The following is a 7,500-nucleotide window of genomic DNA, read 5'->3' as shown; positions in this document are numbered from 1 at the left end:
TGTAAAAGCTTACAGCACCTGGTATTCCCAGGCGGTCTCCCATCCAAGTACTAACCAGGCCCGACCCTGCTTAGCTTCCGAGATCAGACGAGATCGGGCGTGCTCAGGGTGGTATGGCCGTAAGCCGACGGGCTGGGGACACAGACTCCTTTTATAGACTAGGCAAGGCCCCCTGCTCGTGGAGGAGCTCAAAAGTCAGCCTTTCGAACGTTCAAGAGTTTAAGTTGTTTTTGGTGGGCTTTGCTGTATGGCTGCGCCCTTTGAGTGTGTCAAATGTCAAGCAGCTGTCCGTCAAGGCTCAGAGGTGCACTTAGATCACCTTGGGGCGGAGGTGATCAGCAGCAGCCTTTGTTATGCGCACTTAAAAAACATGGTACCACAACAAGTAACTTGTGTGCCAAGATCTTGAGTTGGCCCCAGACACTTGTGGGCCATCGCTTCTCGGCCTTTTGGCTAAGATCAAGTGTAGTATCTGTTCTTATCAGTTTAATATCTGATATGTCCTCTATATGGGGATTAAATATTAAATGCATTTTTGAGCATTGGGAGGTGAAAACTGGGGCTTGCTCTCTTCACTCCTTGCATTGACCTGGCATTGCAGTGCCACCAGGAACGGTGCACCATTCTCTTTTTTCTGTGAAAACCAAAGCAAGGCTGGAACTAGAAGGACGTTAACGTGTGCCTGTGCCCGTGCCCATGCGTCAACGTAATTGCAAGCCCATGTTTCTTGTAAGGAAGCAGCAGTGTAAAAGCTTACAGCACCTGGTATTCCCAGGCGGTCTGCCATCCAAGTACTAACCAGGCCCGACCCTGCTTAGCTTCCGAGATCAGACGAGATCGGGCGTGCTCAGGGTGGTATGGCCGTAAGCCGACGGGCTGGGGACACAGACTCCTTTTATAGACTAGGCAAGGCCCCCTGCTCGTGGAGGAGCTCAAAAGTCAGCCTTTCGAACACACTGCACTTGAGCCTTTATCTCCACTACCTGCTACACTCTATTCCAGTATTAGGAAGCTACACCGAGATGGGTAAGCTGCTCCCCATCTCCAAGCTTCTCACATGCTTGCAGAGCGACATCCAAGGCTGAAACTAGAAGGACGTTAACGTGTGCCCGTGCGTCAACATAATTGCAAGCCCATGTTTCTTGTAAGGAAGCAGCAGTGTAAAAGCTTACAGCACCTGGTATTCCCAGGCGGTCTCCCATCCAAGTACTAACCAGGCCCGACCCTGCTTAGCTTCCGAGATCAGACGAGATCGGGCGTGCTCAGGGTGGTATGGCCGTAAGCCGACGGGCTGGGGACACAGACTCCTTTTATAGACTAGGCAAGGCCCCCTGCTCGTGGAGGAGCTCAAAAGTCAGCCTTTCGAACACACTGCACTTGAGCCTTTATCTCCACTACCTGCTACACTCTATTCCAGTATTAGGAAGCTACACCGAGATGGGTAAGCTGCTCCCCATCTCCAAGCTTCTCACATGCTTGCAGAGCGACATCCAAGGCTGAAACTAGAAGGACGTTAACGTGTGCCCGTGCGTCAACGTAATTGCAAGCCCATGTTTATTGTAAGGAAGCAGCAGTGTAAAAGCTTACAGCACCTGGTATTCCCAGGCGGTCTCCCATCCAAGTACTAACCAGGCCCTACCCTGCTTAGCTTCCGAGATCAGACGAGATCGGGCGTGCTCAGGGTGGTATGGCCGTAAGCCGACGGGCTGGGGACACAGACTCCTTTTATAGACTAGGCAAGGCCCCCTGCTCGTGGAGGAGCTCAAAAGTCAGCCTTTCGAACACACTGCACTTGAGCCTTTATCTCCACTACCTGCTACACTCTATTCCAGTATTAGGAAGCTACACCGAGATGGGTAAGCTGCTCCCCATCTCCAAGCTTCTCACATGCTTGCAGAGCGACATCCAAGGCTGAAACTAGAAGGACGTTAACGTGTGCCCGTGCGTCAACGTAATTGCAAGCCCATGTTTCTTGTAAGGAAGCAGCAGTGTAAAAGCTTACAGCACCTGGTATTCCCAGGCGGTCTCCCATCCAAGTACTAACCAGGCCCGACCCTGCTTAGCTTCCGAGATCAGACGAGATCGGGCGTGCTCAGGGTGGTATGGCCGTAAGCCGACGGGCTGGGGACACAGACTCCTTTTATAGACTAGGCAAGGCCCCCTGCACGTGGAGGAGCTCAAAGGTCAGCCTTTCGAACGTTCAAGAGTTTAAGTTGTTTTTGGTGGGCTTTGCTGTATGGCTGCGCCCTTTGAGTGTGTCAAATGTCAAGCAGCTGTCCGTCAAGGCTCAGAGGTGCACTTAGATCACCTTGGGGCGGAGGTGATCAGCAGCAGCCTTTGTTATGCGCACTTAAAAAACATGGCACCACAACAAGTAACTTGTGTGCCAAGATCTTGAGTTGGCCCCAGACACTTGTGGGCCATCGCTTCTCGGCCTTTTGGCTAAGATCAAGTGTAGTATCTGTTCTTATCAGTTTAATATCTGATATGTCCTCTATATGGGGATTAAATATTAAATGCATTTTTGAGCATTGGGAGGTGAAAACTGGGGCTTGCTCTCTTCACTCCTTGCATTGACCTGGCATTGCAGTGCCACCAGGAACGGTGCACCATTCTCTTTTTTCTGTGAAAACCAAAGCAAGGCTGGAACTAGAAGGACGTTAACGTGTGCCTGTGCCCGTGCCCGTGTGTCAACGTAATTGCAAGCCCATGTTTCTTGTAAGGAAGCAGCAGTGTAAAAGCTTACAGCACCTGGTATTCCCAGGCGGTCTCCCATCCAAGTACTAACCAGGCCCGACCCTGCTTAGCTTCCGAGATCAGACGAGATCGGGCGTGCTCAGGGTGGTATGGCCGTAAGCCGACGGGCTGGGGACACAGACTCCTTTTATAGACTAGGCAAGGCCCCCTGCTCGTGGAGGAGCTCAAAAGTCAGCCTTTCGAACGTTCAAGAGTTTAAGTTGTTTTTGGTGGGCTTTGCTGTATGGCTGCGCCCTTTGAGTGTGTCAAATGTCAAGCAGCTGTCCGTCAAGGCTCAGAGGTGCACTTAGATCACCTTGGGGCGGAGGTGATCAGCAGCAGCCTTTGTTATGCGCACTTAAAAAACATGGCACCACAACAAGTAACTTGTGTGCCAAGATCTTGAGTTGGCCCCAGACACTTGTGGGCCATCGCTTCTCGGCCTTTTGGCTAAGATCAAGTGTAGTATCTGTTCTTATCAGTTTAATATCTGATATGTCCTCTATATGGGGATTAAATATTAAATGCATTTTTGAGCATTGGGAGGTGAAAACTGGGGCTTGCTCTCTTCACTCCTTGCATTGACCTGGCATTGCAGTGCCACCAGGAACGGTGCACCATTCTCTTTTTTCTGTGAAAACCAAAGCAAGGCTGGAACTAGAAGGACGTTAACGTGTGCCTGTGCCCGTGCCCGTGCGTCAACGTAATTGCAAGCCCATGTTTCTTGTAAGGAAGCAGCAGTGTAAAAGCTTACAGCACCTGGTATTCCCAGGCGGTCTCCCATCCAAGTACTAACCAGGCCCGACCCTGCTTAGCTTCCGAGATCAGACGAGATCGGGCGTGCTCAGGGTGGTATGGCCGTAAGCCGACGGGCTGGGGACACAGACTCCTTTTATAGACTAGGCAAGGCCCCCTGCTCGTGGAGGAGCTCAAAAGTCAGCCTTTCGAACGTTCAAGAGTTTAAGTTGTTTTTGGTGGGCTTTGCTGTATGGCTGCGCCCTTTGAGTGTGTCAAATGTCAAGCAGCTGTCCGTCAAGGCTCAGAGGTGCACTTAGATCACCTTGGGGCGGAGGTGATCAGCAGCAGCCTTTGTTATGCGCACTTAAAAAACATGGCACCACAACAAGTAACTTGTGTGCCAAGATCTTGAGTTGGCCCCAGACACTTGTGGGCCATCGCTTCTCGGCCTTTTGGCTAAGATCAAGTGTAGTATCTGTTCTTATCAGTTTAATATCTGATATGTCCTCTATATGGGGATTAAATATTAAATGCATTTTTGAGCATTGGGAGGTGAAAACTGGGGCTTGCTCTCTTCACTCCTTGCATTGACCTGGCATTGCAGTGCCACCAGGAACGGTGCACCATTCTCTTTTTTCTGTGAAAACCAAAGCAAGGCTGGAACTAGAAGGACGTTAACGTGTGCCTGTGCCCGTGCCCGTGCGTCAACGTAATTGCAAGCCCATGTTTCTTGTAAGGAAGCAGCAGTGTAAAAGCTTACAGCACCTGGTATTCCCAGGCGGTCTCCCATCCAAGTACTAACCAGGCCCGACCCTGCTTAGCTTCCGAGATCAGACGAGATCGGGCGTGCTCAGGGTGGTATGGCCGTAAGCCGACGGGCTGGGGACACAGACTCCTTTTATAGACTAGGCAAGGCCCCCTGCTCGTGGAGGAGCTCAAAAGTCAGCCTTTCGAACACACTGCACTTGAGCCTTTATCTCCACTACCTGCTACACTCTATTCCAGTATTAGGAAGCTACACCGAGATGGGTAAGCTGCTCCCCATCTCCAAGCTTCTCACATGCTTGCAGAGCGACATCCAAGGCTGAAACTAGAAGGACGTTAACGTGTGCCTGTGCGTCAACGTAATTGCAAGCCCATGTTTCTTGTAAGGAAGCAGCAGTGTAAAAGCTTACAGCACCTGGTATTCCCAGGCGGTCTCCCATCCAAGTACTAACCAGGCCCGACCCTGCTTAGCTTTCGAGATCAGACGAGATCGGGCGTGCTCAGGGTGGTATGGCCGTAAGCCGACGGGCTGGGGACACAGACTCCTTTTATAGACTAGGCAAGGCCCCCTGCTCGTGGAGGAGCTCAAAAGTCAGCCTTTCGAACACACTGCACTTGAGCCTTTATCTCCACTACCTGCTACACTCTATTCCAGTATTAGGAAGCTACACCGAGATGGGTAAGCTGCTCCCCATCTCCAAGCTTCTCACATGCTTGCAGAGCGACATCCAAGGCTGAAACTAGAAGGACGTTAACGTGTGCCCGTGCGTCAACGTAATTGCAAGCCCATGTTTCTTGTAAGGAAGCAGCAGTGTAAAAGCTTACAGCACCTGGTATTCCCAGGCGGTCTCCCATCCAAGTACTAACCAGGCCCGACCCTGCTTAGCTTCCGAGATCAGACGAGATCGGGCGTGCTCAGGGTGGTATGGCCTCAAGCCGACGGGCTGGGGACACAGATTCCTTTTATAGACTAGGCAAGGCCCCCTGCTCGTGGAGGAGCTCAAAAGTCAGCCTTTCGAACACACTGCACTTGAGCCTTTATCTCCACTACCTGCTACACTCTATTCCAGTATTAGGAAGCTACACCGAGATGGGTAAGCTGCTCCCCATCTCCAAGCTTCTCACATGCTTGCAGAGCGACATCCAAGGCTGAAACTAGAAGGACGTTAACGTGTGCCCGTGCGTCAACATAATTGCAAGCCCATGTTTCTTGTAAGGAAGCAGCAGTGTAAAAGCTTACAGCACCTGGTATTCCCAGGCGGTCTCCCATCCAAGTACTAACCAGGCCCGACCCTGCTTAGCTTCCGAGATCAGACGAGATCGGGCGTGCTCAGGGTGGTATGGCCGTAAGCCGACGGGCTGGGGACACAGACTCCTTTTATAGACTAGGCAAGGCCCCCTGCTCGTGGAGGAGCTCAAAAGTCAGCCTTTCGAACGTTCAAGAGTTTAAGTTGTTTTTGGTGGGCTTTGCTGTATGGCTGCGCCCTTTGAGTGTGTCAAATGTCAAGCAGCTGTCCGTCAAGGCTCAGAGGTGCACTTAGATCACCTTGGGGCGGAGGTGATCAGCAGCAGCCTTTGTTATGCGCACTTAAAAAACATGGCACCACAACAAGTAACTTGTGTGCCAAGATCTTGAGTTGGCCCCAGACACTTGTGGGCCATCGCTTCTCGGCCTTTTGGCTAAGATCAAGTGTAGTATCTGTTCTTATCAGTTTAATATCTGATATGTCCTCTATATGGGGATTAAATATTAAATGCATTTTTGAGCATTGGGAGGTGAAAACTGGGGCTTGCTCTCTTCACTCCTTGCATTGACCTGGCATTGCAGTGCCACCAGGAACGGTGCACCATTCTCTTTTTTCTGTGAAAACCAAAGCAAGGCTGGAACTAGAAGGACGTTAACGTGTGCCTGTGCCCGTGCCCGTGCGTCAACGTAATTGCAAGCCCATGTTTCTTGTAAGGAAGCAGCAGTGTAAAAGCTTACAGCACCTGGTATTCCCAGGCGGTCTCCCATCCAAGTACTAACCAGGCCCGACCCTGCTTAGCTTCCGAGATCAGACGAGATCGGGCGTGCTCAGGGTGGTATGGCCGTAAGCCGACGGGCTGGGGACACAGACTCCTTTTATAGACTAGGCAAGGCCCCCTGCTCGTGGAGGAGCTCAAAAGTCAGCCTTTCGAACACACTGCACTTGAGCCTTTATCTCCACTACCTGCTACACTCTATTCCAGTATTAGGAAGCTACACCGAGATGGGTAAGCTGCTCCCCATCTTAAAGCTTCTCACATGCTTGCAGAGCGACATCCAAGGCTGAAACTAGAAGGACGTTAACGTGTGCCCGTGGGCCAAGTAATTGCAAGCCCATGTTTCTTGTAAGGAAGCAGCAGTGTAAAAGCTTATAGCACCTGGTATTCCCAGGCGGTCTCCCATCCAAGTACTAACCAGGCCCGACCCTGCTTAGCTTCCGAGATCAGACGAGATCGGGCGTGCTCAGGGTGGTATGGCCGTAAGCCGACGGGCTGGGGACACAGACTCCTTTTATAGACTAGGCAAGGCCCCCTGCACGTGGAGGAGCTCAAAGGTCAGCCTTTCGAACGTTCAAGAGTTTAAGTTGTTTTTGGTGGGCTTTGCTGTATGGCTGCGCCCTTTGAGTGTGTCAAATGTCAAGCAGCTGTCCGTCAAGGCTCAGAGGTGCACTTAGATCACCTTGGGGCGGAGGTGATCAGCAGCAGCCTTTGTTATGCGCACTTAAAAAACATGGCACCACAACAAGTAACTTGTGTGCCAAGATCTTGAGTTGGCCCCAGACACTTGTGGGCCATCGCTTCTCGGCCTTTTGGCTAAGATCAAGTGTAGTATCTGTTCTTATCAGTTTAATATCTGATATGTCCTCTATATGGGGATTAAATATTAAATGCATTTTTGAGCATTGGGAGGTGAAAACTGGGGCTTGCTCTCTTCACTCCTTGCATTGACCTGGCATTGCAGTGCCACCAGGAACGGTGCACCATTCTCTTTTTTCTGTGAAAACCAAAGCAAGGCTGGAACTAGAAGGACGTTAACGTGTGCCTGTGCCCGTGCCCGTGCGTCAACGTAATTGCAAGTCCATGTTTCTTGTAAGGAAGCAGCAGTGTAAAAGCTTACAGCACCTGGTATTCCCAGGCGGTCTCCCATCCAAGTACTAACCAGGCCCGACCCTGCTTAGCTTCCGAGATCAGACGAGATCGGGCGTGCTCAGGGTGGTATGGCCGTAAGCCGACGGG

The 7,500-nt window shown here is 51.3% G+C and overlaps 20 non-coding genes across 20 annotated transcripts; 6 read left to right on the top strand and 14 right to left on the bottom strand.

The window, feature by feature from the left end:
- Positions 1-6: 6 nt before the first annotated feature.
- LOC131477591 (5S ribosomal RNA) lies at positions 7-125 on the bottom strand. The gene has a single exon (XR_009243920.1). It is a non-coding gene; the product is annotated as a 5S ribosomal RNA (ribosomal RNA).
- A 308-nt stretch (positions 126-433) lies between these two features.
- Positions 434-626, top strand: LOC131441616 (U2 spliceosomal RNA). Its single transcript, XR_009232220.1, has one exon. It is a non-coding gene; the product is annotated as a U2 spliceosomal RNA (small nuclear RNA).
- A 124-nt stretch (positions 627-750) lies between these two features.
- Positions 751-869, bottom strand: LOC131477576 (5S ribosomal RNA). The gene has a single exon (XR_009243907.1). It is a non-coding gene; the product is annotated as a 5S ribosomal RNA (ribosomal RNA).
- A 296-nt stretch (positions 870-1,165) lies between these two features.
- On the bottom strand, positions 1,166-1,284 carry LOC131477578 (5S ribosomal RNA). The gene has a single exon (XR_009243909.1). It is a non-coding gene; the product is annotated as a 5S ribosomal RNA (ribosomal RNA).
- A 296-nt stretch (positions 1,285-1,580) lies between these two features.
- On the bottom strand, positions 1,581-1,699 carry LOC131442923 (5S ribosomal RNA). Its single transcript, XR_009233465.1, has one exon. It is a non-coding gene; the product is annotated as a 5S ribosomal RNA (ribosomal RNA).
- A 296-nt stretch (positions 1,700-1,995) lies between these two features.
- LOC131477566 (5S ribosomal RNA) lies at positions 1,996-2,114 on the bottom strand. Its single transcript, XR_009243898.1, has one exon. It is a non-coding gene; the product is annotated as a 5S ribosomal RNA (ribosomal RNA).
- A 308-nt stretch (positions 2,115-2,422) lies between these two features.
- On the top strand, positions 2,423-2,615 carry LOC131441615 (U2 spliceosomal RNA). Its single transcript, XR_009232219.1, has one exon. It is a non-coding gene; the product is annotated as a U2 spliceosomal RNA (small nuclear RNA).
- Positions 2,616-2,739: 124 nt separating this feature from the next.
- On the bottom strand, positions 2,740-2,858 carry LOC131477554 (5S ribosomal RNA). Its single transcript, XR_009243887.1, has one exon. It is a non-coding gene; the product is annotated as a 5S ribosomal RNA (ribosomal RNA).
- Positions 2,859-3,166: 308 nt separating this feature from the next.
- On the top strand, positions 3,167-3,359 carry LOC131441614 (U2 spliceosomal RNA). The gene has a single exon (XR_009232218.1). It is a non-coding gene; the product is annotated as a U2 spliceosomal RNA (small nuclear RNA).
- Positions 3,360-3,483: 124 nt separating this feature from the next.
- On the bottom strand, positions 3,484-3,602 carry LOC131477543 (5S ribosomal RNA). The gene has a single exon (XR_009243876.1). It is a non-coding gene; the product is annotated as a 5S ribosomal RNA (ribosomal RNA).
- A 308-nt stretch (positions 3,603-3,910) lies between these two features.
- Positions 3,911-4,103, top strand: LOC131441612 (U2 spliceosomal RNA). Its single transcript, XR_009232216.1, has one exon. It is a non-coding gene; the product is annotated as a U2 spliceosomal RNA (small nuclear RNA).
- A 124-nt stretch (positions 4,104-4,227) lies between these two features.
- LOC131477531 (5S ribosomal RNA) lies at positions 4,228-4,346 on the bottom strand. Its single transcript, XR_009243865.1, has one exon. It is a non-coding gene; the product is annotated as a 5S ribosomal RNA (ribosomal RNA).
- A 296-nt stretch (positions 4,347-4,642) lies between these two features.
- Positions 4,643-4,761, bottom strand: LOC131477431 (5S ribosomal RNA). Its single transcript, XR_009243769.1, has one exon. It is a non-coding gene; the product is annotated as a 5S ribosomal RNA (ribosomal RNA).
- Positions 4,762-5,057: 296 nt separating this feature from the next.
- Positions 5,058-5,176, bottom strand: LOC131441050 (5S ribosomal RNA). The gene has a single exon (XR_009231728.1). It is a non-coding gene; the product is annotated as a 5S ribosomal RNA (ribosomal RNA).
- Positions 5,177-5,472: 296 nt separating this feature from the next.
- LOC131477518 (5S ribosomal RNA) lies at positions 5,473-5,591 on the bottom strand. The gene has a single exon (XR_009243853.1). It is a non-coding gene; the product is annotated as a 5S ribosomal RNA (ribosomal RNA).
- A 308-nt stretch (positions 5,592-5,899) lies between these two features.
- Positions 5,900-6,092, top strand: LOC131441611 (U2 spliceosomal RNA). Its single transcript, XR_009232215.1, has one exon. It is a non-coding gene; the product is annotated as a U2 spliceosomal RNA (small nuclear RNA).
- Positions 6,093-6,216: 124 nt separating this feature from the next.
- LOC131477507 (5S ribosomal RNA) lies at positions 6,217-6,335 on the bottom strand. The gene has a single exon (XR_009243842.1). It is a non-coding gene; the product is annotated as a 5S ribosomal RNA (ribosomal RNA).
- A 295-nt stretch (positions 6,336-6,630) lies between these two features.
- LOC131477562 (5S ribosomal RNA) lies at positions 6,631-6,749 on the bottom strand. The gene has a single exon (XR_009243894.1). It is a non-coding gene; the product is annotated as a 5S ribosomal RNA (ribosomal RNA).
- A 308-nt stretch (positions 6,750-7,057) lies between these two features.
- LOC131441610 (U2 spliceosomal RNA) lies at positions 7,058-7,250 on the top strand. Its single transcript, XR_009232214.1, has one exon. It is a non-coding gene; the product is annotated as a U2 spliceosomal RNA (small nuclear RNA).
- Positions 7,251-7,374: 124 nt separating this feature from the next.
- Positions 7,375-7,493, bottom strand: LOC131477496 (5S ribosomal RNA). The gene has a single exon (XR_009243831.1). It is a non-coding gene; the product is annotated as a 5S ribosomal RNA (ribosomal RNA).
- Between the last annotated feature and the right edge of the window lie 7 nt (positions 7,494-7,500).

This window comes from Solea solea, chromosome 16 (assembly GCF_958295425.1).
Source record: "Solea solea chromosome 16, fSolSol10.1, whole genome shotgun sequence".
Taxonomy (NCBI): Eukaryota; Metazoa; Chordata; class Actinopteri; order Pleuronectiformes; family Soleidae; genus Solea; species Solea solea.
This window is presented reverse-complemented; position numbering and strand designations above follow the sequence as displayed.